This window comes from Oryctolagus cuniculus, chromosome 17 (genome assembly GCF_051225735.1).
Source record: "Oryctolagus cuniculus isolate XC-2025 breed Fujian yellow rabbit chromosome 17, ASM5122573v1, whole genome shotgun sequence".
Taxonomy (NCBI): domain Eukaryota; kingdom Metazoa; phylum Chordata; class Mammalia; order Lagomorpha; family Leporidae; genus Oryctolagus; species Oryctolagus cuniculus.
Window position 1 is genome coordinate 41627215 of NC_142883.1, and position 27825 is coordinate 41655039.

The 27825-nt window shown below is 47.4% G+C and overlaps 1 protein-coding gene across 3 annotated transcripts in view; it reads right to left on the bottom strand.

The window, feature by feature from the left end:
• The window catches only part of PSMD11 (proteasome 26S subunit, non-ATPase 11), a 91486-nt gene extending 65918 nt beyond the window's left edge, over positions 1 to 25568 (bottom strand). For all 3 annotated transcript variants that reach the window (XM_089317422.1, XM_089317421.1, XM_089317420.1), the window contains exon 1: positions 18017 to 25568. The gene's annotated coding sequence lies outside the window, so the exon portion shown is untranslated. The remainder of the gene's footprint in view (positions 1 to 18016) is intronic.
• Between the last annotated feature and the right edge of the window lie 2257 nt (positions 25569 to 27825).

A 27825-nucleotide genomic window follows, 5' to 3' on the forward strand; every position in this document is an offset into this window, starting at 1 on the left:
ACCTTGGGTGTAGACACTAGATACTATCAGGCCTTGCCTCCCAAGCCTCCCAGTCTCCCTCTCTCAGCCTCAAGTTTCTTATAAAACTTAACTCACTACATTGAGGATGTCCTTTAGCTCCTCGATAGATACTATCTTGACGTTTGGCTTTGTTGTGAAGGGGTTTCCAGGAACTCAAGATCCTGGGCCAAAACTAAATGGCACCATAGGGCTGGCATTGTGGTGCAGCAGGTTAACCCACGGCTAGTGACTTGAGCATCCCATAACAGAGAGAGAACCAAGGGGGTGAGAACCAGACAACAGCAGCCTAGCTCTTTGCTTTATGCTTTGCAAGAAATGCTTTCAGCAATGTCAGAGATTGGCTTGCATCAGCCGAGCGGGCACAGATTGGGGTGGGGGTGTTGACCACACTGCTTTATAAATGACCACTGAATTAAAATCCTTCCTTCTCCATAAATAGAGTAAGGCATGCAAAAAGAGCTTGGGAACTGTAAAGTTCCATCCAAGAGCTGGTCAACAGCAAAATGCTGCCAGGGAGCAGCACCTCAGTATTGGCTGACCCCTCGGTCACTGGCACACAGGAATCATAGTGTCATTAAGGTCACATGACTACAGCCAGATTTGTCTCTGATAATGCTTACCCTCCACCTGGCTTCAGCCCCCGCCTGTTGAAGGCCTCTGGGGAGGAAAACAACAGATGGGAGCCCTTTCTCTCTGTCTCTCTGCCTCTCAAATAAGTAAATAAGAATAAAAGGATGCCAAGCAAATTCAAACTCCATTCTCAAACTGTACAAGATAAAAGCAAAGTCTCTGTGGACAAATCAATCAAACTAGCCAGCTCTCCATGCTGCTGTTTGTCAGAGCCACCCGCTCTGTCCTTGCAGGTCTGAGTCTCCCTCATCTTCGCATTCAGCCTTAACCCACACCTCATCTTGTCCAAGGTTATCCTGACCTAAGAGAGGGTCAAGGCCGGCGCCGCGGCTCACTAGGCTAATCCTCCGCCTAGCGGCACCGGCACACCGGGTTCTAGTCCCGGTCGGGGCGCCGGATTCTGTCCCGGTTGCCCCTCTTCCAGGCCAGCCCTCTGCTGTGGCCAGGGAGTGCAGTGGAGGATGGCCCAAGTGCTTGGGCCCTGCACCCCATGGGAGACCAGGAAAAGCACCTGGCTCCTGGCTCCTGCCATCGGATCAGCGCGGTGCGCCGGCCGCAGCGCACCGGCCGCGGCGGCCATTGGAGGGTGAACCAACGGCAAAGGAAGACCTTTCTCTCTGTCTCCTCTCTCTCACTGTCCACTCTGTCAAAAAAAAAAAAAAAAAAAAAAAAGAATTTAGGTGCCCGCAGTCTCTGAATAAACTCTTATCCATTGTGTGTTATTTTAGTACATTGCTAAATTGGATTTTTTTCTTAATATTCATGAGCTTGGTTTCTAGCTTCCCTTGTCTATTATTGTTATTTTTTGTTTGAGAGACTGACAGCTCCTGGTCACGAGTTTATCCCCCAAATGACTCTGACAGCCAGAGCTGGGCCGAAGGTAGGGCTCCCACATGCATTGCAGGACTCCAACCCCCAGAATGATCACGGCCACCTCCCAGGGTCTGCGTTAGCCAGGAACCAAACCATGGTGCTCCAAAGCGGTATGTAACCTTGCAACAGGTGTCACGGAGTAGCTGGCTGTCACTGCAAAAAAATGTTTCCCATTAAATGTCTTTGTGTGTAAAGATGCTTTTGTTTTTGCAAGCTGATTTTTCCTCTTCAATCCACTGTACCAATTTCTGAGAAAGGTTCATCAAAATTTTCCACCGAGGAATTTGTCAGTTTCTCCTTGCAATCCTGACAGTGAGTATTTTGGGTAATGCCTATCTTTTTAGTAATTTATTTTTCCCACTGCATCATGTGCCACTTATACCAATTAATAATTTTCTCTTAAACATTATTGTTCCACAATAATATTGCTATACAAGCTTTCTTTTAGTTAATATTTCCCTAAATTTTCTCCTTTATTTTCCACACTTAAAAAAAAAACTAAAATTAATCAAGTTCCTCATTTGAAAGGCAGAGACACACAAAGAGAGACAGAGACAGAGGGACAGACAGAGGTCTCTCATCTGCTGGCTCACTCACCTAATGATTACAGCAGGTGAGACTGGGTTAGGCTGAAGCTAGGAGCCAAAAACTCAAGCCAGGTCTCCATGTGGGTGACAGGCACCCAGCTCCTTGAACCTCCAGGGTGTACATCAGCAAGAAGCTGGGACTGAGAGCTGGGACTCAAACCAGGCACTCTGAAACGGGACACAGATGTCCCAAGTGCCATCCTAACTATCCCAAATGCCTGCCCTTCAAAAAAATTATTTTTAAAGATTTATTTATTTATTTGAAAGGCAGAGTTACAGAGACAGAGAGGGAGAAGGAGAGACAGAGAGATCTTACATCCATTGATTCACTCCCCAAGTAGCTACAAGGCAAGGTTTGGGCCATGTCGAAGCCAGAGCCTAGAATTCCATCTGAGTATCCAACATGGGTGGCAGGGGCCCAAGTGCCCGGGGCCATCCTCTGCTGTCTTCCCAGGAACATTAGCAGGGAGCTGAATTGGAAGCAAGCAGCCAGAACTCAAATCCACACTTTCACAGGATGCCAGCATTGCAGGTGTGGGCTTATCAGGCTGCACCACCCTGCCAACTCCCTCAACATTTTTAAAAATTAGATTTCAACTGTGTCTCTTTCATGCAGCATACAGATGAATTTTTAAAAATCCAGTATGACAAATTAGTCTTTTGTTTTTAAAGATTTGTTCACTTCTTTAGCAGGCAGAGTTAGAGAGAGAGAGAGAGAGAGAGAGAGAGAGAGAGATCCTTCATTCACTGGTTCACTTCCCAAATGGCTGCAACAGCCAGGGATGGACCAGGACAAAGCCAGGATCAAGGAGCTTCTTCCGGATCCCCCATATGGGTGCAGGGCCCAAGGACTTGGGCTATCTCCTGCTGCTTGCCCAGGCCATTAGCAGGGAGCTGGATCAGAAGTGGAGCAGGGGCCCAGCACTTGGCCCCCTGCACCCACGTAGGAGACCTGAAAAAAGCTCCTGGCTCCTGCTTTGGATCGGCACAGCTCTGGCCATCGTGGCCATTTGAGGAGTGAACCAGTGGATGGAAGACCTTTCTCTCTGTTTCTCCCTCTCATTGTCTGTAGCTCTACCTCTCACATAAATAAAATCTTAAAAAAAAAAAAAAAAAAAAAAAGGCCGAGGCTCACTTGGCTAATCCTCCGCCTGCGGTGCCAGCATCCCATATGGGTGCCAGGTTCTAGTCTCGGCTGCTCCTCTTCCAGTCTAGCTCTCTGCTGTGGCCCGGGAAGGCAGTGGAGGATGGCCCAAGTGCTTGGGCGCCTGCACCTGCGTGGGAGACCAGGAGGAAGCACCTGGCTCCTGGTTTCGAATCGGCGCAGCGTGCCAGCTGTAGCAGCCATTTGGGGGGTGAACAAATGGAAGGAAGACCTTTCTCTCTGTCTCTGTCAAATTAAAAAAAAAAAAAAGTGGAGCAGCCGGGACTTAAACTGGTGGCCATATGGGATGCTGATGTGGCAGGTGGCACCTTAATCAGCTATGCCACAATGGTGACCCAAAAAATTATTCTTTTACATCAAACAGTTCACATTTATTGTGACAGATACAGACTTATTTCCCCAGATTATATAACACTTTCAGTGTATCTGTTATTTCTTTTTCTTTGATTTCTTCTCATTTACTTCATTGTATTGAACTAATAGATTTTTTTTTTTAAGATTTAGTTATTTATTTGAAAGTGAGAGTTACACAGAAAGAGAAGGAGAGGCAGAGAGAGAGACGTCTTCCATCCACTGGTTCACTCCCCAATTGGCCACAACGGCTAGAGCTGAGCCAATCCGAAGCCAGGAGCCAGAAGCCTCCTCCAGGTCTCCCACACAGGCACAGAGGCCCAAGGACTTGGGCCATCTTCTACTGCTTTCCCAGGCCATAGCAGAGAGCTGGATTGGAAGCGGAGCAGCCGGGTCTCAAACCAGTGCCCATATGGGATGCCGGCACTGCAGGAGGCGGCTTTACCTGCTACACCACAGTGCTGGCCCTAAACTGACAAATTTTTATATTTCCTTTCAGCACTGCTTATTTGAAAATTCTAGATGTGGGAGAGAGGAAGGGACTATCCTTTTGTTCTCAGGCTTTTACCTACAAATCATATTGAATTTGTTAAAAATTAATTAAAATTAAAGTGGAAAAATCCATAAAAACAAGAAAATTCTAGGCCGGTGCCACGGCTCAATAGGCTAATCCTCCGCCTGCGGCGCTGGCACACGGGTTCTAGTCCCGGTTGGGGCACTAGATTCTGTCCCGGTTGCTCCTCTTCCTGTCCAGCTCTCCGCTATGGCCCAGGAGTGCAGTGGAGGATGGCCCAAGTCCTTGGGCCCTGCACCCGCATGGGAGACCAGGAGAAGCACCTGGCTCCTGGCTTCGGATCAGCATGGTGCGCTGGCTGCAGTGGCCATTGGGGAGTGAACCAATGGAAAAGGAAGACCTTTCTCTCTCTCTCTCTTACTGTCCACTCTACCTGTCAAAGAAAGAAAGAAAGAAAGAAAGAAAGAAAGAAAGAAAGAAAGAAAGAAAGAAAGAAAGAAAATTCTAGATGTAGCAGCTTTTTTGTTTCCATAGGTGACAGTAAAGGGATACACTTGGCTTTGTATTTATTCTAAATATTCTGCAGCTGCTTGTCATCCTCCGGAATGAAGAGGCCCTCTGTCATGTCATCGCCACGAGAGGCCTTCAGAAAGGTCATGGGAAACATGTAAGACGAAAAAAACTACTCATGGACTCCATAAACGTCTTACACTCAAATGAACTTCTTTGAATTCCATTTTTCCACAATCTTTTTCTGAGAGCCCTCCTATTTAGGGCAGTAGTTTTCACAGTGCATTTCCCAAGATCCTCTGAAGAGTCTGAAACTATTTTTATTACCATATGAAGGCTTTTTTCTTTCTTCTTGTCTCAGTAAACATTTGATTGAGGATATAAAGCAATGGCGGGCAAAGCAGCTGGTGCCTCAGCACGAATCGAGACTGTGGTACCAAACTGTCCCAGCGGCCATTGTATCTTCCATGGCCCGGCACCACGGGACAACGGAGAGCCACTGTCAGTTATGGATGCCCTTGCTGAGCATGTGTCCTAGGAGCTAAGATGTTACATGTTATGCTCGCAGCCCACGTCGGAGTGCCTGGGTTCAAACTGTGGTTCCCCGCCCAACTCCTGCTTCCGGCTTATGTGCACCCTGGGAGGCAGCCGGTGATGGTCCAAGGAGCTGGGCCCCTCCACCCATGTGTGAGACCCAAATCAGGTTCCCAGCTGCTGGCCTTGGCCTGGCCCAGGCCCAGCTGTTGTATGCACATGGGGAGTGAGAGCATATGGCAGATCTCTCTCTGTCTCTCTGCTTTACAAATAAATTTTTAAAGTTTCATTCAAAAAAAAAAAATTCACTCAGGGTGCGCGTGGTGGTGCAGCAGGTCAAGCCACCACCTGGGATGCCCACATCCCATATCACGGAGTACCTGGTTCAAGTCCCATCTTCTCTGCACTTCTAGCTTCCTGGTAATGTGCCTGGGGATACAGAATCACCCCCAAAACCTCTGGTTGGAGGTGGTGCTTAGAGCCCCAAAAACTGGGTCCATTCACCTGCTGTGCAGGAAGCCAGTCACCAAGATCAGCACAGTGGAGACAGGAGGTGCTTACTGCAGTGCACAGAGCAAGGAGCGGCAGCTGTGGCTTCGTTCCTGGGCACCCCAGGGCTAGAGAGAGAGGTAAAGGTTCTTAGCACTGAAGATGGGATGAGAGGTGCACGTTCACTTCAGGTGGATTCCTAGGTGGTTGGTGAGTGCATGGCCTTCCTTTGACTGGTCTGCAAGGGGATTCTCAGGACGGCCAAGCCAACTTCAGTCAGTCTCGGGGGTTACATGCAGGTGGGCACTTCCTGCCCCGGACCTCCAGTCTTCAAGAAAAAACAAAAGCCCTCAAGACAGCAGAGAGAGAGAGAGAGAGAGAGAGAGAGAATCTCCCATCTGCTGGGTCACTCCCCTAGATGGCCACAACAGCCAGCGCTGGGCCAGGCTGAAGCCAGGAGCCAGGAACTCCATCCCAGTCTCTCACATCAGTGGTAGGGACCTAGGCATTGAGCCATCTTCTGGTGCTTTCCCAGGCCGTTAGCAGGGAGCTGGATTGGAAGTGGAGCTGCTGGGACATGAACTGGCTTAACCAGCTATGCCACAACTCCAGGGGCTGGGGTGGGGGTCCCCTCTTAAAATGATTCTTAGTGAACTGCTAACCTTAGCTTCCGTGAACATCCATGAATGTCAAAGGACAGGCAGTGGCTGCAGAGACTTGCAAGACAACAGCTGCCATCCCCTCTGCCCAGAGGCCCTTCTTCCAAGGGTTGCCTCCCAGACCTTTTCTCATAACTGTATCAGATGTGACTGGATGTTTCTAAGATTTTATTTATTTATTTGAGAGGTAGAGTTACAGAGTGAGAGTGAGGGAGAGAGAGAGAGGTCTTCCATCTGCTGGTTCACTCCCCATTGGCCGAAAGGACCAGAACTGGGCCAATCTGAAGCCAGGACCTTCCTCTGAGTCTCCCATGCAGGTGCAGGGGCCCAAGCACCTGGGCCGTCTTCCACTGCTTTCCTAGGCCATAAGTAGAGAGCTGGATCAGAGGAGGAGCAGCCCGGACATAAACTGGCGCCCATATGGGATGCTGGCACTGCAGGAGGAGGCTTAGCCTACTATGCCACAACGCCAGCCCCTAAGAACTAATTCTCGATGGAAGACACTGTAGGAACATCTGGAAGCAACTACTGTTATTCCAGAAAAGTCCGATTCCCACCAATTAAGACCACCAGGATGGCTGGTGCCACGGCTCACTAAGCTAATCCTCCGCCTTGTGGCGCTGGCACACCAGGTTCTAGTCCCAGTCGGGGCGCCGGATTCTGTCCTGGTTGCCCCTCTTCCAGTCCAGCTCTCTGCTGTGGCCCGGGAGTGCAGTGGAGGATGGCCCAGGTGCTTGGGCCCTGCACCCCATGGGAGACCAGGAAAAGCACCTGGTTCCTGGCTCCTGTCATCAGATCAGCGCGGTGCGCTGGCCACAGCGCACCGGTCGCGGCGGCCATTGGAGGGTGAACCAACGGCAAAGGAAGACCTTTCTCTCTCTCTCTCTCTCTCTCACTGTCCACTCTGCCTGTCAAAAAAAAAAAAAAAAAAAAAAAGACCACCAGGAGCCGAGGCAGATGCAAGCACAAGAGTTTTATTTCAAACGCGAGTTTGGTCTGACGTCCGCACCAGGCACAGCTGGGCTGGATCGGCAGCCCCTACTGTAAGGTTGTTAGGGTTTTTATACAGTTGAACAAACAAGTTCGGCTATACAGCGTCTGATAGGCTTATATTTTAAATTTATACTTGTCGTTTTATGACTGGCTACGGTTTAGGGTGCGAGCTGCTAGGGTGTACGTGCCTAACTGCAGGGTTTCGGGATGTCACCACCTTAACTGCCTGAAAAGACACCTGGAACTGCGTATTTCCCTGCTGTCTGTTAACTGGCTGTTGCTAGGAGAGTTCATCGCAAGGGGAGTTTTATTTTCTTTTTTAGGAGCTTTTGGCTTAGGGTTCAGGGCCCAGTCAGGCCCGAGTTACAAGATGGAGGCCTGGTCTAAAATAGCTGCGCCTTGATCCAGGCTGGGTCTCTCCCCACAAACCTCCCAGGTCGAGTAGGGTAGCCCTGGTCGTTGCCACCACTTGGGGATTGAAGCAGCAGATGGAAGATCGATCTCTCTTTCTCTCACTCTCAAATATAAATTAATCAATCTTTTTTTAAAAAGATTATTTAATTTATTTGAAATCCAGAGTTACAGAGAGAGGTAGAGACAGAGAGAGAGGTCTTCCACCCGCTGGTTCACTTCCCAGATGGCCGTAACAGCTAGAGCTGTGCTGATCCAAATCCAGGAGCCAGGAGCCTCCCCTAGGTCTCCCACATGGGTGCAGGGGCCTAAGGACTTGGGTCATCTACTGCTTTCCCAGGCCACAGCAGAGAGCCAGATTGGAAGAGGAGCAGCAGGGACTTGAACTGCCGCCCGTATGAGATGCCAGCGCTTCAGGCCAGGGCTTTAACCTGCTGCACCATAGCACCGGCCCCAAATTAATAAATCTTTAAAAAAAAAAAAAAACTATTATAGGGGCCAGCACTGTGGTGTAGTGGGTAAAACCACTTTCTGCAGTGCTGGCATCCCATATGGGCACCGATTCAAGTCCCGGCTGCTCCAATTCCGATCCAGCTCCTTGCTGTGGCTTAGGAAAGCAGTGAAAGATGGCCCAAGTCCTTGGGCCCCTGCACCCATGTGGGAGACCTAGGGGAGGCTCCTGGCTCCTGGATTTGGATCAGCACAGCTCTAGCTGTTACGGCCATCTGGGGAGTGAACCAGCAGATGGGAGACCTCTCTCTCTGCCTCTCTTTAACTCTGCATTTCAAATAAATAAATAAATCTTTAAAAAAAAAAAAAAGTACAGGGGGCCAGCGCCACAACTCACTTGGCTAATCCTCTGTCTGCGGCTCCGGCACCCCAAGTTCTAGTCCCGGTTGGGGCACCGGATTCTGTCCCAGTTGCTCCTCTTCCAGTCCAGCTCTCTGCTGTGGCCAAGGAAGGCAGTGGAGGATGGCCCAAGTGCTTGGGCCCTGCACCCTCATGGGAGACCGGGAGGAAGCACCTGGCTCCTGGCTTTGGATCGGCGCAGCGCCGGCCATAGCAGCCATTTTGGGGGTGAACCAATGGAAGCAAGACCTTTATCTCTGTCTTTCTCTCACTGTCTATAACTCTACCTGTCAAATAAAAAATTAAAAATGAAAAAGTACAAAAGCAATTCAGAAATAAAATAAAATAAAATAAAATGGAAAACTAATGAAATGCACCTACTCCCCAAGAAGAACCAATTTTCAAACAGAAAGATATATGAATATGAATTCGAGGTGTTGGGGTAGGCATTTGACAGTGGTTAAGCCAGCATGTGGGACACCTTCATCACTCATCAGAATGCCTCACTCAAATCCCAGCTTCTCCAGCTTTCTGCTAATGTGCACTCTGGAAGGCAGCAGCCGATGGATCAGGAACCAGGGTCCCTGTCACCCACACGGGATACTCAGATGGAGTTCTGAGCTCCTGGCTTCTGCCTGACCCAGTCCTGGCAGTGTGGGCATTGGGGAGTGAAACAGCAGATAGATCTCCTTCCATCTATCTCTCTGTCTCTTGACCTCTCAGATACAACAAAAACACATAAAAACTTAAATCTGTCCCTAAGGACAAGGTTAATGCACTTTTCCCCTACTTGTAGGTTTCCTTAAGACATGAAAACTTTAAAATAATGTATGCTGTATTCATGGTAGAAATTATTTTTCAAAAAACAGCAAAAATAGTGCAGTTAGCCTAGTGGTTAAATGTCAGTTACCATGCATACACGTCACATCAGGGCACTTAGATTCCACACTCAGCCCCAGCTCCTGACTCCAGCTTCCTGCTACGGGCTTAGGCTCCTTCCACTCTTGTGACAGACCTGGATTGTATGCCCAGCTCCAGCTTGGGTCCCAGCCCAGCCCTGGCCACTGTGTGCATTTGAAGAGCAGATGGGAGCTCGCTCTCTGTCTCTCAGTTTAAAAAACAGCCACAGCTGTTGTGGAGTAAAGCACTGATGGAAGATCTCTGTCTTACAAAAAAAATTAAAAATTTTTTAAAAAGAAAGAAATCTACTTCAGATTCAGATTTCTTGGATAAGATAAAACTAAGAGTTTTGTCACTAGACTACAGACACAAATTCAAGCCTGGCATTGTGGTGCAGTGTGTTACACCCCCAGTTTTGAGCTGGCATCTCATATCACAGTGCTGATTCTGGTCCTCGCTACTCCATGTCTGATCCAGTTCCCTGCTAACGTGCCTGGGAGGCAGCAGATGATGGGTCAAGGACTTGAGATCCTGCCACCCACATGCAGACCAGATGAAGCTCCTGGCTCCTGCCTTCTGCCTGGCCCAGCCCTGGCTGTTGCAACCATTTGGGGAGTGAACCAGCATATGGGAGATATCTGTCTGTCCCTCTCTGTCTATTCTGCTTTTCAAATAAATGATTTTTTTAAAAAAATCATCAATAATCAACTGAACACTGCATGTTTCTTCTCACCAACACGAAAAAAATTTTCACCAGAGTTATGTCTGGATCAGAAATGCCCAACCAGGATCCTAATAACCCCAGTGCTTAAACAATCTGGGTAAGATATTAACTGGTTAGGAGAGCTGCCAGCAGGGTGTTTGAATTCCCTGGAAGGACTCCAGCAATGACATATTAAACATTTACTCAGGGCCCGTTACAAACCAACCACAATTTTAAAGTACTTGGGACAGTACACCTGAAATGCTAATTTTATTGTTCACTAAACATTTATTGAGTCCATATGATGTAGCCAAACACTGTATCAAGCACAAAATCTGGTTCTTCAGGAGTTTGTCATAAATTATTAATAAAAAAAAAACCAGTAGTATAACAAAAATAATTGAAATTACATGCTGTGTACCAGGTACTGTGCTAGATGTTTTATCTTTACTTCCTCATTTAATCCCATTTTAAGAATAAGAAAACTCAGGCTAAGAGGTTGCCAAGTCCACATAGTTGGGATGTGATTAAGACCCCAAACTTGGGGCTGGCGCTGTGGCACAGATTAGTCCTCTACCTGCAGCACCAGCATCCCATATGGGCATTGGTTCAAGTCCCAGCTGCTCCTCTTCCAATCCAGCTCTCTGCCATGGCCTGGGAAAGCAGTAGAAGATGGCCCAGGTGCTTGGGCCCCTGCACCCGTGTGCAAAACCAGAAGAAGCTCCTGGCTCCTGGCTTCAGATCGGCTCAGCTCCAGCCATTGTGGTCATTTGGGGAGTAAACCAGCAGATGGAAGGTTATCTCTCTCCCCTCACCCCCGACCCCGCTTTTCAAATAAATAAATCTTAAAAAAATAAGAAATAAAAAAGACCCCAAACTAGGGGCTGGCATTGTGGCACAACTGGTTAAGCTGCCCCCTGCAACACTGGCATGCCCTATGGACACCAGTTCAAGTGCCAGCTGCTCCACCTCCGACCCAATTCCCTGCTAATGCACCTGGCAAAGTGGCAGAAGATAGTCCAAATCCTTGAGCCCCTGCACTCACATGGGAGACAGGCGGAGCTCCTGGCTTCAGCCTGGCCCAGCCCTGGCCATTTTGGCCATTTAGGGAGTAAACCAGCAGATGGTAGGTCTTTCTCCCCCTTCCCCAACTCTCTCCGTAATTGTGCCTTTCAAATAAATAAAAAATAAATCTTAAAAAAAAAAAGACTCCAGACAGTTTCATGGCAGAAAATTCTAACCACTATGCATACTGCCTCTGTAAAGGACATAAAGTACAATTAAAGTAGGAAGTAAAGGAGGGCACCGTGCCACAGTGGGTGAAGCCTGCATTCCTGGCACATCTGCTTCTGATCTAGCTTTTGCTAATGCACTCTGGGAGGCAGCAAATGATGGCTCAAGTGCTTGGGTCCCTGCCACCCATATGGGAGACCTGGATGGAGCTCTAGACCGCTGGCTTCAACCTGAGCCAGTCTCGGCTGTTGTAGGCATATGCAGAATGAACCCATAGATGGAAGATCTCTCTCTCTCTCTCTCTCTCTCTCTCTCTCTCTCTCTCTCTTGCTTTGTCTTTCAAAAGGATGAAATACCAAAGTATTTTTTCAAGGTGGCAAATTTGAAGGGAAGAGCATTCGGTGCAGTATTCAAGTCACCTTTTGGGACACCTGCAATGCCTATCAGAGAGCCAGTGTCAGGGCTAGTGCCTCCACCTGCAATGCAGCTGCCTGATGGTGCGCACCCTGCGAGGCAGCAGGTGCCGGCTCAAATCCATAGGTCCCTGCCACCCACAGGAGAGACTCACACTGACTTCCAGGCTCCTGGCTTTGGCTGGTCCAGCCCTGGCTGCTGCAAGCATTTAGGGACTGAACTAGCAGATGGAAAAATCTCTCTCTCTCTCTCTCTCTCTCTCTCTCTCTCTCTCTCTCTTTCTGCCTTCCAAATAAAATGAAAACTAAAATTTAAAAAATGTGTAAGATACAATTCTTCGAAGAGGATTTGAAATGCCTTTGTGAAGCAGATGATATTTACACAATTTTCATGGGCTGGCTGGGATCTGGATATTAAAAAGGGAATAAATGACAGGTGTAAGAATATGGGCGGTGGAAGGTAAACCACACTGGCATTGGAAAGTTCAGGTTGAAGCTTTGCTCATCTGCCCCTTAACTGCGCAACAAGAAGCAAGCCTCTCACCTCTCTCAGGCTTTTGTTACCCTCTGCAAAATGTCCAGTTGGTCTTTTTCTTTTAAGATTCATTTTTATTTGTTTGAAAGTCAGAAGGGGGGGGGGGAGTTAAAGAGAAGGAGAGAGAGAGAAATATCTTCCATCGACTGCTTCACTCCCCAGATGGCCCAAATGACTGGGGCCCCTGCACCTGCATGGGAGACCCAAAAGAAAGAAAGAAGCTCCTGGCTCCCACCTTTGGCCTGGCCCAGCTCTGGCCATTGCAGCCGTCTGGGGAGTGAACCAGCGGATGCAAGACCTCTCTCTGTCTCTCCCTCTCTCTAACTCTGCCTTTCAAATAAAAAACAATACACCTTTTAAAAAAAAGCAAAATCTAGCAAACAAATTAAATGACTACTAATCCAGAAATGGGTGATTCACTCAAAGTATTACATTGCCTAATAGTAAGTGTAGAGTTTGTAGCAGCATAGAAAAGGTGAGATTACAAAATGATGTGCACTATTCAAAATATACACACATATGAGCAGATAATAGCTAGTGAATTATGTAAATTTTTTTAAGATTTATTTATTTTACTTGTAAGTCAGAGTTATATATATAAAGAAGGAGAGACTATATTGCACTATGCCTTATCTGAGACAGACATCACTAATCAATCATAGGACTCTTTTCCCACAAGCCTAATTGGCCTCAAAATATTTCTCCTGGCTGGTATTGTGGTGTAGCAAGTAAAGCCGCCACCTGCACCATATGGTCGCCAGTTCAAGTCCCGGCTGCTCCTCTTCCGATCCAGCTCTCTGCTACGGGAAAGCAGCAGAAGATGGCCCAAGTGCTTGGCCCCTGCACCCACGTGGGAGACCCAGAAGAAGATCCTGGCTCCTGGCTTCAGACCAGCGCTTGCGGCTGTTGCGGCTAACTGGAGAGTGAACCAGCAGATGGAAGCCCCCTCACTCTCTCTCTCTCTGCCTCTCCTTTCTCTCTGTGTGTAATTCTGACTTTCAAATAAATAAATCAATCTTTAACAATAAATAAATAAATTTAAAAAAAAAAGTCTCAGCATTGCCCACTGGGGAGCCACTCGACCCTAGAAATTGCAGATTTCCCATCCCCCTACTCTCAAGCCTCAGGATTGGACAGGAACTCATAGCTGTAACTTCCTTCTGTGTGGGTTTGTCTTTGAGAGGCAGAGACACAGAGAGCAAGAAGCAGAGCACTTCTCATTCGCAGCAGCAGCCAGGTTGCTGGAAACACACCCAGGCCTCCCCTGGGGGTAGACAGGGTCCCACATACGCAAATCACCACCTGCTGCTCCCTGGCATCTGCACTGGCAGGGAGCTGGCATTCAAAGACACAGCCAGGACTCGAACTCAGGTACCTGGGTATCCTAACCAATAGTTCAATCACTAGGCGAAACACTCACATTTTTTTTTAAAGATTTATTTATTTGAAAGGCAGAATGACAGAAAGAGAGACAAAGACAGGGCAATTTTCCATATACTGATGTACTTCCCAAATGTTCACAACAGCCGCGGCTGGGCCAGGCCAAAGCCAGGAGCCCAGAACTTCACCCAGTCCTCCCACACTGGTGGCCTAATATACTTGGGCCATCACCTCTGCCTTCCCAGGTGCATTAGTAGGAAGCCGAGGACCTGGGACTTGAACTGGCTCTGACACGTGATACAAGCGTCCCAGCTGGCAGCTCAGCCTGCTGCACTGAAGCCCCTCCCCTCCTACTTTCTTTTTTCACCAGAATTTGTTCCCCAGCTCATAGCCTTCGCACTTGCTGCCACTGGCTCCATCTCATCACACAATGCATTTCCTCAGGAAGACCACCGGGGAGCAGTGCCACCTCCACCTTGTTTTATTGTCTTCTGGGTACTTTATTTGCATTGGAAATGAAAAGTGACCTTGTTAATTTCTTTATTTTTAGTCTCCCACACTAGAATGAAAGCTCTATGGGGAGTCCCAGCTGTTCCACCGTTAATGGCCTGGGAAAAGCATCAGAGGATGGTCCAAGTCCTTGGGCCCCTGCACCCATGTGGGAGACCTGGATGAAGCTCCTGGCTCCCGGCTTCAGCCTAGCCTAGCCCTTCCCTGTAAGGCCATCTAGAGAGTGAACCAGCAGATGGAAGGGTCTCTCTCTCTGACTCTCCCTTTCTCTCTTTGTAACAGCCTTTTAAATAAATGAATATTTTTTTAAGAAAAGAAATAAAAATGAGCAGGAATGTATTAATTTTATAATCATTAATTAAATTAATCAATAATTAATCTGAGAAAAGAAATAAAATCACAAAAACTAAGTTGAAAAAGTAAAAGAAGAGACCATAAGGTGTTATTTTATGGACATTTAATCCACAAAAAATGTAAAAACATGCAATTCTCAATATTGGAGAGGATATGGATTAATGGATCAATTGCTGGTGGCATATCAGTTAATTCAACTACTTTGGAAAACAATTTGACAATCTGTTATAAAGTTTATCATTTGCATACCCTATTACCCAGCAATTCCTAGAGAAATTCTTTCATTTATACACCGGGAGACATATGTTGCAATGTTCACATTGCAAAGGCAAGACCAGAAGCCCAAATGTTCATCAAAGAGACAATGGACAAATTCTGGTGCCTCTGACAATGAAACAGTACAGAATCACATACTACAGCAGTGTGTGTGTGCACCACAGCTATACAAAAACCAGACAGATGAATCTTGGTATGATCCAGCACAATGCTGACTTTATAACACTTAGAAAGGGGACTGGCATTGTGGTACAGCAGGCTAAGCTGCTGCCTGCAACACTAATATTCAATGAGTGCCAGTGCAAGTCCTGGCTGCTGCACTTCTGATCCAGTTCCCTGCCGATACACCTGGAAAGTGGTAGAAGATGGCCCAAGTTCTTGGGCCCTGCACCCACATGGGAGGCCTGAATGGAGTTCCTGGCTCCTGGTTCCCACTGTGGCCATTTGGAGGATGAACCAGTGGGTGGAAGATCTCTCTCTCCTTGTCTCTCCCTCTCTATCTCCGTAACTCTGCCTTTCAAATAAGTAAATAAATCTTAAAAAAAAAAAAAAAAACACAACACTAAAGCACAACTAAACAACACTTGTTAAGACATAAACGAATGTATACAGTAAAACTCCAAAGCTAAACCAAAAGGATGATAAACAGGAGTGGGTGTTGCGGTGCTGGGGGTTAAGCTGCCTCTTGGGAGGCCCACATCCCATATTAGAGTGCCTGCTTCAAGTCCTTGCTACTCCGCGATTCCAATGCAGCTTCTTGCGCCAGGGAGGCAGCAAGTGGTGACTTGAGTACTTGAGTTCCTGCTATACACTCACGAGACCTGAACAGGGTTCCTGGTTCCTGGCTTCAGCCTGGTCCAAAATCAAGTGTTGTGGCTATTTAGGGAGTAAACCAGTAGGTGGGAGATCTCTGCTACTCTACCGTTCAAATAAACACATAAACCAATCTTTCCCCAACATGGGGGTGGTACACACTTATGTGAACAAATCAAGGGTAGGGAGGAAAGCCAGGATTTTGAAGTAGCCTCAGATGTCGTATCCACAAAGATGTATTTGCTGACTTTGAGTGATAGGTTCTCATTTTCCCTATCCTACAGCTGCTTCAAGCGGTTCATCTCTCTGGTTCTGGAAAGATTTATTTATTTATTTCAAAGGCAGAGTTACAGAAAAGAGAGCTCTTCATCCTCTAGTTCACACTTCAAATGGCCACAAGACCAGGGCTGAGCCAGGCCACAGCCAGGAGCCTGGGATTATGCCACAATGCCGGTCCTAGACTAGATCTTTAAGGTATTTCTTAGTACTAATACCTTATGGTTCTACAAAGACAGAAATTTTAATTTTTCAAATTATTAGGGGCTGGCGCTGTAGCTCAGTGGGTTAAAGCCCTGGCCTGAGCCGGCGCCGAGGCTCACTAGGCTAATCCTCCGCCTAGCGGCGCCGGCACACCGGGTTCTAGTCCCGGTCGGGGCGCCGGATTCTGTCCCGGTTGCCCCTCTTCCAGGCCAGCCCTCTGCTGTGGCCAGGGAGTGCAGTGGAGGATGGCCCAGGTGCTTGGGCCCTGCACCCCATGGGAGACCAGGAAAAGCACCTGGCTCCTGGCTCCTGCCATCGGATCAGCGCAGCGCGCCGGCCGCGGCGGCCATTGGAGGGTGAACCAACGGCAAAGGAAGACCTTTCTCTCTGTCTCTCTCTCTCACTGTCCACTCTGCCTGTCAAAAAAAAAAAAAAAAAAAAAAAAAAAAAAAAAAAAAGCCCTGGCCTGAAGCACCGGCATCCCATATGGGTGCCGGTTCAAGACCAAGCTGCTCCACTTTCGATCCATCTCTCTGCTGTGGCCTGGGAAAGCTGCAGAAGATGGCCCAAGTGCTTGGGTCCCTGCACCCATGTGGGAGACCTGGAAGATCCTGGCTCCTGCCTTCATATCTGCTCAGCTCCGGTTGCTGCAGCCAGTTGGGGAGTGAACCATGGGATGAAAGACCTCTCTCTCTCTCTTTCTCTCTCTCTCTCTCTCTCTCTGCCTCTCCTCTCCCTGTGTAACTCTTAACTTTCAAATAAATAAATAAATAAATCTTTAAAAAAAATTATTAGGCCCTGTGTTGTGATGTAGTGGGTAAAGCTGCCGCCTGCAACACTGGCATCCCATTTGGGTGCTGGTTCAAGTTCTCAGCTGCTCCACTTCCCATCCAGCTCTCTGCTAGTGTCCCTAAGAAAGCAGTGGGATATGTTCCAAGTGCTTGGGCTCCTGTCACTCACATGGAGACCTGGATGAAGCTCCTGGCTCAGTCCTGGTCATTGCAGCCATTTGGGGAGTGAACCAGTAGATGGAAGATCTCTCTGTCTCTCCTCTCTCTCTGTAACTCTGCTTTTTAAATAAATAAATCTTTAAAAATAAATAAATTAGAAAAACAGAGACAGACAGAAAGAGAGCTCCTGTACACTGGCTCATCTCCCAAAGCTCCTGAGTGGTCAGGGCTGGGTCGGGCTGGAGCTCGGAGCAGGGAACTCAATCCAGGTCTCCTTTATGGGGCGGCAGGAACAGTGCCTCCCAGGGGCTGCATTAGTAGGAATCTGGAGTCAGGAGTTGGAGCCAGGTATTCAACCCAGTGCTCTGATACACAGGACAGGGGTATCTTCATCGCTAGGCTAGGGGCCAGCGCTGTGGCATAGCGGGTGACGCCGCCACCTAAAGCGCCAGAATCCCATGTGGGTGTCGGTTCTAGTTCCAGCTGCTCCACTTCCGATCCAGCTCTCTGCTATGGCCTGGGAAAGCAGTAGAAGATGGCCCAAGTCCTTGGGCCCCTACACCCATACACGCCCGTGGGAGAGCTGGAAGAAGCTCCTGGCTCCTGGCTTCGGATCAGCCCAGCCTGGGCTGTTGCAACCATTTGGGGAGTGAACCAGCGAGTGGAAGATTCTTTCTCTCTCTCTCTCTCTCTCTCTCTCTGTAACTCTGCTTTTCAAATAAATAAATAAATCTTGTAAAACAAATCACTAGGGTAAATCCCTACTCCAAGACAGCAATCAGGTTAAAAACATTAGGTCTTCAAACCAGATGCAGTAATTCCAATCCTAAATATAAACCTTTCAATCCTGCCAGAGTTAGGCCAGAATACAAGCTACACGTACCTTCTTCTCAGTTGGGCAGAACCAATCCAAGAGTCTTGAGTCTTCAGGGTTAGTCCACCACCAGGAGGGTAAAGGCACAGAAATGTTGCCCACCAGGGCCACACTCAGGAGAGAGCAGCAGGGCTGAGTCAGACCAGCAGGTGAGAGAGGTTGCAAGCCAAGGGGCAGGGAGGGCGGAGCGAAGCAGAGGCAGCTGGGATAAAGAGCCGCCACACTTCCTGAGGAAGTCGGCATTCCGAGGCTCTGGTCTCCTGGTGTTTTATCCCTTCTAACTATCACCTGAATTTCTTCAGGTGAGATGGAAACACTTCAAATTTAGTTGTCAATTGTGTGAGGATCTCATAAATATTTTCAAATGAAAATCTGAATTATAGCTGCATCTTTGAATTCACCTTATTTCTCTTTAGAAACAAAGTTCAGTAATACTGGAGACTTGCAGGCAGGTGGCCACAATACTGGCCTAGAAGTAGTATTTTTTATCTAGAAGCATAATTAGGTTGATGAGATGCATCACCAACTCGATGAGGTACATGACATTCTTCAAGTCCTACATACAACATATATTTCATCTTCAAAGCCACGAAATCTTTCTGGAGATTGGTATTCACATTGAAAATAAACACATTTGGGGCCGGCACTGTGGCGCAGTAGGTTAATCCTCCACCTGAGGCGCCGGCATCCCATAGGGGCGCCGGTTATAGTCCCAGCGGCTCCACTTCCAATCTAGCTCTCTGCTATGGCCTGGGAAAGCAGTGGAAGATGGCCTAAGTCCTTGGGCCCCTGCACCCACGTGGGAGTCCGGAAGGAAGCTCCTGGCTCTTGGCTTCAGATCAGCCCAGCTCCGGCCATTGCAGCCATTTAGGGTGTGAACCAATGGACGGAAGACCTTTCTCTCTGTCTCTCCCTCTCACTGTCTGTAACTCTCCCTCTCAAATAAATAAATAAAATCTTTTTAAAAATAGTATAAACACATTCAAAAAAGTACAAGAGCAGACTATCACTTGCAAAATATCCACCCAATGTATTAAGAAAACAATTTTTTCAGGAATTTCCAACCCCAGAGTAAGCTTTGTTTCATGTTCCTCCATGAGAAAGAACTCTTCTTAACAAAACTTAGACAAAATTTTTCTAAATCTCTGTGTGAAAGCCAGAAGACATGAGAAGAGTGAGGAGACAAATACTAATACTTTTTTTAATCTGTTCACTATATTTATGGGATGAAATCCTCAAGAAAGCCCGTGGAGCCCCGACGGTGGCTGCAGGCTTTTGTACTTCAGGCTTTAAGAAACTGAGGCTGCTTAGGTGAGGTCAAGGAAGCAAGTGTGATTTCGTTTTCAACTCTTCAACCTACACAGTGTGGTAAAAGGCATTATTTGGCTTCAGCTATATCCCAGGGGCTCTCAAGAATGCACAGGCCCAGCCTGATCTTCTGGTGCCCCAGGAGTATATGCACAAAACCAGAAGCGGCACCCGCAAGCCAATCCGACACCCCTAGTTACGTGGATCAGCTACGCTCATCTTAGACAGCGTCTACTCTTACAAGAACACAGTGTGTCCAGCAAGGCCGTATCCTTTACCCAGAGGTTGAATCTCTAAGCACTTGCTACAAAGAGGGCAAGTTGTGCCTCTGGAGGCCCTTTTTCCTCCTCCGAGTTCTCTCCACCCTAGGTGGTGAGCGGGTCACTTCCCGACAGAGAGCTGGGGCCTCCCAGACTCACTTCACTTTGCTTCCTCCATCCAGACACCGGGTTAATGTTTGCTGTGCAGACGTTGGCTTTTACAACTTGCCCTTCTCAGAAATGAACTACCTGTTGTCTCACGCCATCTGTTCATCCTTCTGCAGTTTCCTGCCTCCAATCCAGGCAGAGGAGTGCTCTGTTTCCTCTATTGCACACCACTCTGCTAGCACGGTTAAGATTGCTAAAACTGCTTGGCTGTCGGCTTCTTCCACTGGACCATATACTCCATGAGCATATGTGTCATTTTCCCAGTTATGAAATACCTTTGAAAACATGTAGCATACCAACAAACCCACCATCCAGCTATAGCATTTGTATTTGCTACAGGTCTTTCAGCAAGAAAATGTGACAGATACAACTGAAGCTCCTTGTCCACACGCTTTGTTCCCTCATGAGAGGTGACTTCTACCCTAAATTTATAGTTCCCATTCAAATTGCATATTTTTGTCACATGTATGCATAAATACCATTATGTTGTGTGCCTTCCAATGTTATTTAAATGCTGTAAGATTGCACATACCTGTGTGAAACTTGCTTTGATCGCAAGGGTTTTATAGTACCTGTTATCTTAGAGGAGGTGGGAGCATCCCCTGCAGTTCTGAATATGAGAGATCCTTCACACAGCATCACACAAACTCCTACAACACATCATGGCAATTTTTTTTGGCTCATAATGGCACACAAATGAATCAAAAGGAAAAAGAAGGTTTCCAGAGGTTTTGACATTTTCTTTGAAAAGCTAGGAGAACTAAAAGATGTAATAGAGGTAGACAGAGTGAGAGAAAGACACACAGTGGACCAAGATGGAAACCAGCTGACTCCAGGAAAAACAAAAACTTTTCCTTTGTGGCTTTTCAAGTGTCATCTATAACCATGCCTGAAGAGCCGGCATCCCATGTGGGCACCGGTTCTAGTCCCAGCTGCTCCTCTTCTGATCCAACTCTGCTATGGCCTGGGAAAGCAGTAGAAGATGGCCCAAGTCCTTGGGCCCCTGCATCCATGTGAGAGACCCGGAAGAAGCTCCTGGCTTCTGACCGGCGCAGCTCCAGCCATTGAGGCCAATTGGGGAGTCAATCAGCAGATGGAAGACCTCTCTCTCTTTTCCTCTCTGTAACTCTTTCAAATAAATAAAATAAATCTTAAAAAAAAAAAAAGCGTGTGAAAGGTTAAAAAAAAGCAAACCCTAATATGTGAAGATAACACCTTTATCAAATTGACATACTGTATTAATGGATGGAGTAAGGAATAAAGATATAATCTAGATATAAAAGTAGAAAATTACATAAAGAGGTAAGGCAGAGACAGAATAGTTAAGTCCTCCCCTGAGTGATACAAATCAATAGATGTTTAATATTTGTACGTCAATAGTGGAAGGATGTTATTTAACTACTTGAATACAGAAATGCAGCCAAAGCAGTCAGAAGTCATTCTTCCTGGGTACCGTGACTGGGAACGGAGCAGGGACTCACTTTAGCTTCTTATTTGAGAAACTGGCAGGGACAGAGTTCCCAACTGAGGTTCATTCCCCAAATACTTGCAGAGCCTCTGCGCTGTGCCACGAGAAAGCCAGGAACCAGAAACTCAATGGGTCTCCCCCATGGGTGGCAGGCACCCAACCACTTGAGCCATCACCACCACCTCTCAGGGTGAGCATTAGCAGCAAGCTGGACTCTGGAGCACAGCCAGGCACTTGAACACTGGCACTGGGCTATGACACAGGCACCTCAGGTGGCACCCTAATCGCTAGGTCAAACACCCAATCCCACTTTACGTTCTGAAGTGACATGCAACACTTTAAACATGAACAATTTTTTTTTTTTTTTTGACAGGCAGAGTGGACAGTGAGAGAGACAGAGAGAAAGGTCTTCCTTTGCCGTTGGTTCACCCTCCAATGGCCACTGCAGCCAGCGCATCGCGCTGATCTGAAGTCAGGAGCCAGGTACTTATCCTGGTCTCCCATGGGGTGCAGGGCCCAAGCACTTGGGCCATCCTCCACTGCACTCCCTGGCCACAGCAGAGAGCTGGCCTGGAAGAGAGGCAACCGGGACAGAATCCGGCGCCCCGACCGGGACTAGAACCCGGTGTGCTGGCGCCACAGGCAGAACCACGGTGCCGGCCACAATTCTTTTCATAAAAGGAACAGTGCAAACTTTATATGAGTTTCTAGGAATCCAGATAAAACATTATGTGTTCTTGGTAATTATGAACTAATGAACTAAATATGTTTGCCTTTTTGTCTTACAACAATTTGCTTATTGAGAAAGTGATGATTGACACGCGCTTTGCCAACACCTGACAGTGATCACAGCTTTGATCTGAGAATGACATCAGAGATGAACCTACTCAGTGTAACATACATTTTTTGCTCAGTAGGTGGCAGGCACTCTGAATTAGAAGTCAAATAACCTCTTTCAAACCCAAGGAAATAAACTTACCTATTTTGACTACTTCCAAGATAGGCCCTCCCCATCCTAAAATGTTGTTCTGAAAGTTTACATTTTTTAAAAAAGATGTATTTATTTGAAAGGCAAAATGACAGAGAGAGGAAGAGGGGGTGGAAGGAGGAAAGGGGGGAGGGATCTTCCATTCTCTGGTTCACTTCCCAAAGGCCTCAATGCCAGGACTGAGCCAGGCCAAAGCAAGGCGCTTGGAGCTTCATCTGGGTCTCCCACATGTGTTGCAGTGGCCCAAGTACTTGGGTCATCTTCCAGTGCTTTCCCAGGAGTATTAGCTGGAACCTTGATTGGAAGTGGAGCAGCAGGGACTCGAACCAGCACTCTGATACGGGATGTAGTCATTGCAGACTACAGCTCAATCTGCTGTGCCACAACACCGGCCCCTGAGATTTTACAATTGTGATCTCAGTTCTCTGGTGATATTTCATTACCCTGGAGTTCTTCTAGGAACTGATACCCTGATGCCAAACACAAATTCCTCTGTTGATGCATACCTGCAACCTGCAGCCAACTGGCCAGTGACGGATCCAGCCCACCAGTGTATTCCACTGCTTCTTTCCCAACATCATGGCCCATTGCACTGTCCGATTATCCACATTTTGTCCATTACCACATCTTCTTGAGACTATCTGCTTTCTTATTGTTGATATAAATTCCCACAAACATTGGCTCCAATCCCAAGAAATCTCACTCGGATGATCCACAAGAGGAAACGGCCTTTAGGCATGTGTGATTCACAGTGTTTTGTTTTTAATCAAACTGAAGTAGGCAGACATACAGGCTAAAATTGTTAATTTGTGAACTGGAAAACCACGCCTTTGCCACACTCCTGTGTGGCCTCTTTCCCCTACCTGGCCACACCTGGGTGCCCACCAGCCAATCAGGTTAATTAACCACTCCCTGGCCTGGGCCACTCTTCTTCCCTGGCCTCTTGTCAGGAGGGGGCTTGCTGTAGCCCCGCGCCTCCAGGGCGCATAGCCTTCGGGCCATGTGCTCTAGGCTTCCTAGCCCAGATACAGGTCTAGATGCTCTTCCACGTCGCTGGTTCCTGGTGCTTGGTATGAACCCCTGTTTACCTCTCCCTATTAAATAAAGCTCTCACTCTCCTATGCATCTTTCTCACTGAATAGAAGCCCAAAATGTACCATGCTGCCGCATTTATCTGTGCCGGTATTTAGAATTCTTCTCTAAATATTAGGCAAGAACCCTCTTGGGCTTATTAATATCGGGGATTTAGTACTAAGCCCGTGGTGAAATCCTAAAGCACCCCAAATTCTGTTAGCACATGTGGCACCCCAGATAGCATTTTTAGGGAACTTTAACAGGTCACATTTCAGTGTAAATTTTAGGGGGTCTTTTCTGATTTCAAAACTACCTTTGGTCAAATTTGAAGGATTTCCAGCTTCCCTAGAAACCTACAATCTGGAAACCACAGCCAAGTAATAAACACAGGATGAGGCTCACTCAGAGTCATAAGTTCACCCATCTCCACCTGGCTTCTTTTACTCATTTTTATTATCTGTCTGGTTCTCCTATGCTTTTGTTTGCAATCTCCAGTACAGCCTACTTCTATTACAAGCTAGAATCTTTTTTTTTTTTTTTTGACAGGCAGAGTGGACAGTGAGAGAGAGAGACCGAGAGAAAGGTCTTCCTTTTGCCGTTCGTTCACCCTCCAATGGCCGCCGCGGCCAGTGCACCGCACTGATCCGATGGCAGGAGCCAGGCGCTTCTCCTGGTCTCCCATGGGGTGCAGGGCCCAAACACTTGGGCCATCCTCCACTGCACTCTCTGGCCACAGCAGAGAGCTGGCCTGGAAGAGGGGCAACCGGGACAGAATCTGGCACCCCGACCTGGACTAGAACCCGGTGTGCCAGCGCCGCAAGGCGGAGGATTAGCCTAGTGAGCCGCAGCGCCGGCTCATAGAACTAATCTTTGACCACACAGGCAGGAAACAAGAATTTTTTATTTTCTGACTTTCCATAGAAAGTTGCTGTTCAAAGACTCTAATCTTTATGAAAAAACACAAATCACTCCCCCCCACACACACAACAGCTCTGTCAAGGAGACCTTTGCTATTGGAGTTATTCTTTAGCTAACCACTAAGTATCTAAGCTAAAGATCTTGTTCAAAAGAAATGCATGACTGAGTCAAGATTAAATTGCATAAATGTCCAAATAAAAGGAGATGTCTCTCTGGACCTCTGTCCTTGGATGAAATTGATTAACCCACTACTGGCAATTTAGTGAAAATTCAATTATTAAGCATCTCTCTTTAAGCACCATGATGCATGTTAGATTTTATGAATGAACAAGACACAGTCCTGCCTTCAAGAACCCAGTACAGGCATCATTGGTTGAGCACGAGTGTGAAGAAAGCAACTTTGAAGGTCATCATAGAGGCTCAGGAATTTTTTCTTTACATACTTATTTTAAAAGCAGAATCAGAGAGACAGACCGACCGACCGACCGACCGACCAATCTTCCATCTGTTGATTCACTTCCAAAATCCCCATCCCCAGAGCTGGGTCAGGATGAAGCCAGGCGCTTCTTCCGGGTTTCCCATGTGGGTGCAGGGGCCCAAGCACTTAGACCATCATCTGTTGCTTTTCCCAGGCACATTGGCAGGGAGCTGGATTGGAAGTCGAACAGCCGACACTTGCCCGGGCAGTAATATGGGATGCTGGCACTGCTGGCTGCGACTTACCCTGCTATGCCACAGCATCGGCCCCTAGGCTCAGGGATTTGTAAGAGAAATTATCTCCAAAGTTTGGCAGTTATGGGGAAGTTTACATGCCTTGAAAGTAAGGGGAGGAGTTCGGGCAGTGAGAATCAAGAGCTTCAAGTAAGTACCAGAAGGGGCAAGAAAGTTAAGCATGTCTCAAATTAGGATGGATCTGACAAAACAGGGAAGTCTTGAGAAGACCTGTCAGGCTTGCTTCTGAACCTCTTCCACCACTTCCAGCCACCAAACTTATCCTGAATTAATAGAAATCATCAAAAGAAAGAAACAGGCAAAGCTGAAGAGAACACAGAAGGGATCAAGAGAACTCTATGGCAGCAGGAGTTGAGGGGTTTCCACAGTACAGTCAAAGGGACTGGCCATAAAGAACAAGCACCAAGTTCAAGGTATAAAGGCATGCACAGGTGGATTATTCATAGACATGGTATCTTGATACTTGGACCTTGGCTTCTCCAATCTATATGAAATAGAAAGCAAAGTCACCAGACAACTGTGTGTGTGGTGATAGCAGGTAGTGACAGGTAGACACACCAACTGGCAAGACTGTGAGATTATCTGCAGTAGTACAGCACTATATCCAATCTGCTTCAGAGAAAGTATTAACCATCCACTTTATTTATTTATTTTTTGAAAGGCAGTTAGAGAGAGAAATATCTTCCATCTGCTAGTTCATTAAATGGCTGGGGCTGTGCCAGGCTGAAGCCAGGAGCCCAGAGCTTCATCTTGGACTTCCACATGAGTGCAGGGGCTCAAACTGTTGGGCCATCTTCCTCTGTTTCCCCAGGCACATTAGCAGGGAGCTGGATCAGAAGTGGAGCAGTCAGGTCTGGAACTGGCACCCATATGGGACTCCATGTAGCAAACAGCTGCTTAACCCAATACACCACAACGCTGGCCCCTGCTCAATAAATTTACCAAGCACTTACCATATATGTAATGTACTCCAACTCAGAAGACCAAAGGGGGGAAGGGAGGTGGAAGATACAATGAAGTCAAATGGAGCAGGCTTGTTTATAAATGTTGACTTGGTTTGTTTTACATAATGAGCTAATTCTACTTCTCAAACTCCAAGTACAAGAAACTGGGAAGAGGGAATGGATGTTTAGCCAACTGGCCCCACATCAGACTTCCTGGGCTTGCTGTGCAGCTCCAGTTCCCGACTCCAGCTTCCCACCAAGGCAGACACTGAAGACAGCAGTGACAACTCTAGTAATTGTGTTCCTGTGACATACATGCGAGACCTGGATTGTCTTCCCGGCTCCAGCCCAGTTCAGGTTGTTGCAGGAATTTGGGGATTAAACAGTGAGCTCTCTCTCTCAATATAACTTTTTAAAAATTATTCATTTGAAAGGCAGAGATAGAGAGAGATAGAGAGAGAGAGAGAGAGAGGAGAGTGAGAGACTTCCACCCATTAGTTCACTCCCCAAATGGCCACAAAGCCAGGAATCTGGAGGTTCTTCCAGGTCTCTCATGTGGATGTAGGGACCTAAGGACTTGGGCCATCTTCTACAGCTTTCCCAGGGCATGGTAAAGAGCCGGATTGGAAATGGAGGCGTCCATATGGGATGCCGGCACAGCAGGCAGCGGCTTTACCTGCTACACCACAGTGCCAGCCTCTCTCAATATAACTTTAAAATATATTTTATACATGCTGGCACCGCGGCTCAATAGACTAATCTTCCACCTGCAGCACCGGCACACGGGTTTCTAGTTCCGGTTGCCCCTCTTCCAGGCCAGCTCTCTGCTGTGGCCCAGGAGTGCAGTGGAGGATGGCCCAAGTCCTTGGGCTGTGCACCCGCATGGGAGACCAGGAGAAGCACCTGGCTCCTGGCTTCGGATCAGCGCAGTGTGCTGGCTGCAGCGCGCCAGCTGCAGCGGCCACTGCAGGGTGAACCAACAGTAAAGGAAGACTTTTCTAAACTCTGTCTCTCTCACTGTCCACTCTGTCAAAAAAAAAATAAAATAAAATAAAAAAAAAATATTATACAAACACATACACACATAAGAATAAACAGTACATACACAATAGTGTTAGAACCTGTAACCTTTGTGGACAATCAGGTTTCAGGAAGGTTCCATGAAGAATTCAGATAAAAGGGAGTTCAATTACTATGAAACAGGAATTAAGTGGGCCTAACAATGGTTTTTGAGGAAGGGGGAACAATATCCTGTAATGGGGGCAAAATGGCACAAGAGGGAGGCACTTACAAGTGATCAAGGAAAATAAAGGCCTGAAGTATAGTTTCCAAAATACACACACTAAGCCAGCATTGTCAAAGAAGAGATTTGGTTTCAGCTTCACCATGTCAGGATTGATTAGTTTCTGAGCCCTAATATTCCATGTTACTGGAATAAAGAAAACAGTGATTACCCATGGCGACACTGATTTTGTTACTGCAGAGTCCATAAACCACAGCTCCATTCAAGATTTTTATGCTAAAAGCCAACAACAAAGGCAACAGCAAAGGTGTGGTTGGCACAGCTTGGGACAACCACATCCTGCATTGGAGTGCCTGGATTCAAGACATGACTCAGCTTCTAATTCCAGCTTCCTGCCAAGGTACACCCTGGGAGGCAGTGCAAAGACTCAGATCTGTCATGGTGGCACATGTGGCTAGAATCCTGGGCCCCTGGCAATTGTGGGCATTTGGGAAGCAAACCAGTGGGTGGGAGACCTTTCAGAACAACCAATTGTGCCAGTGTCACTGTGCTGGTGTGTTAGGCTGCACCTATGATGCGTCAGAGCATGAGTTCAAGCCCCAGCTGCCTTTTTTCCCCCCATCTAGTTCCCTGCTAATGTGCATGGAAAAGCAGTGGAAGACAGCCCAAGTGTTGGTTGCCTGCCACCCATGCAGAAGACCAGGATTTAGGTCCT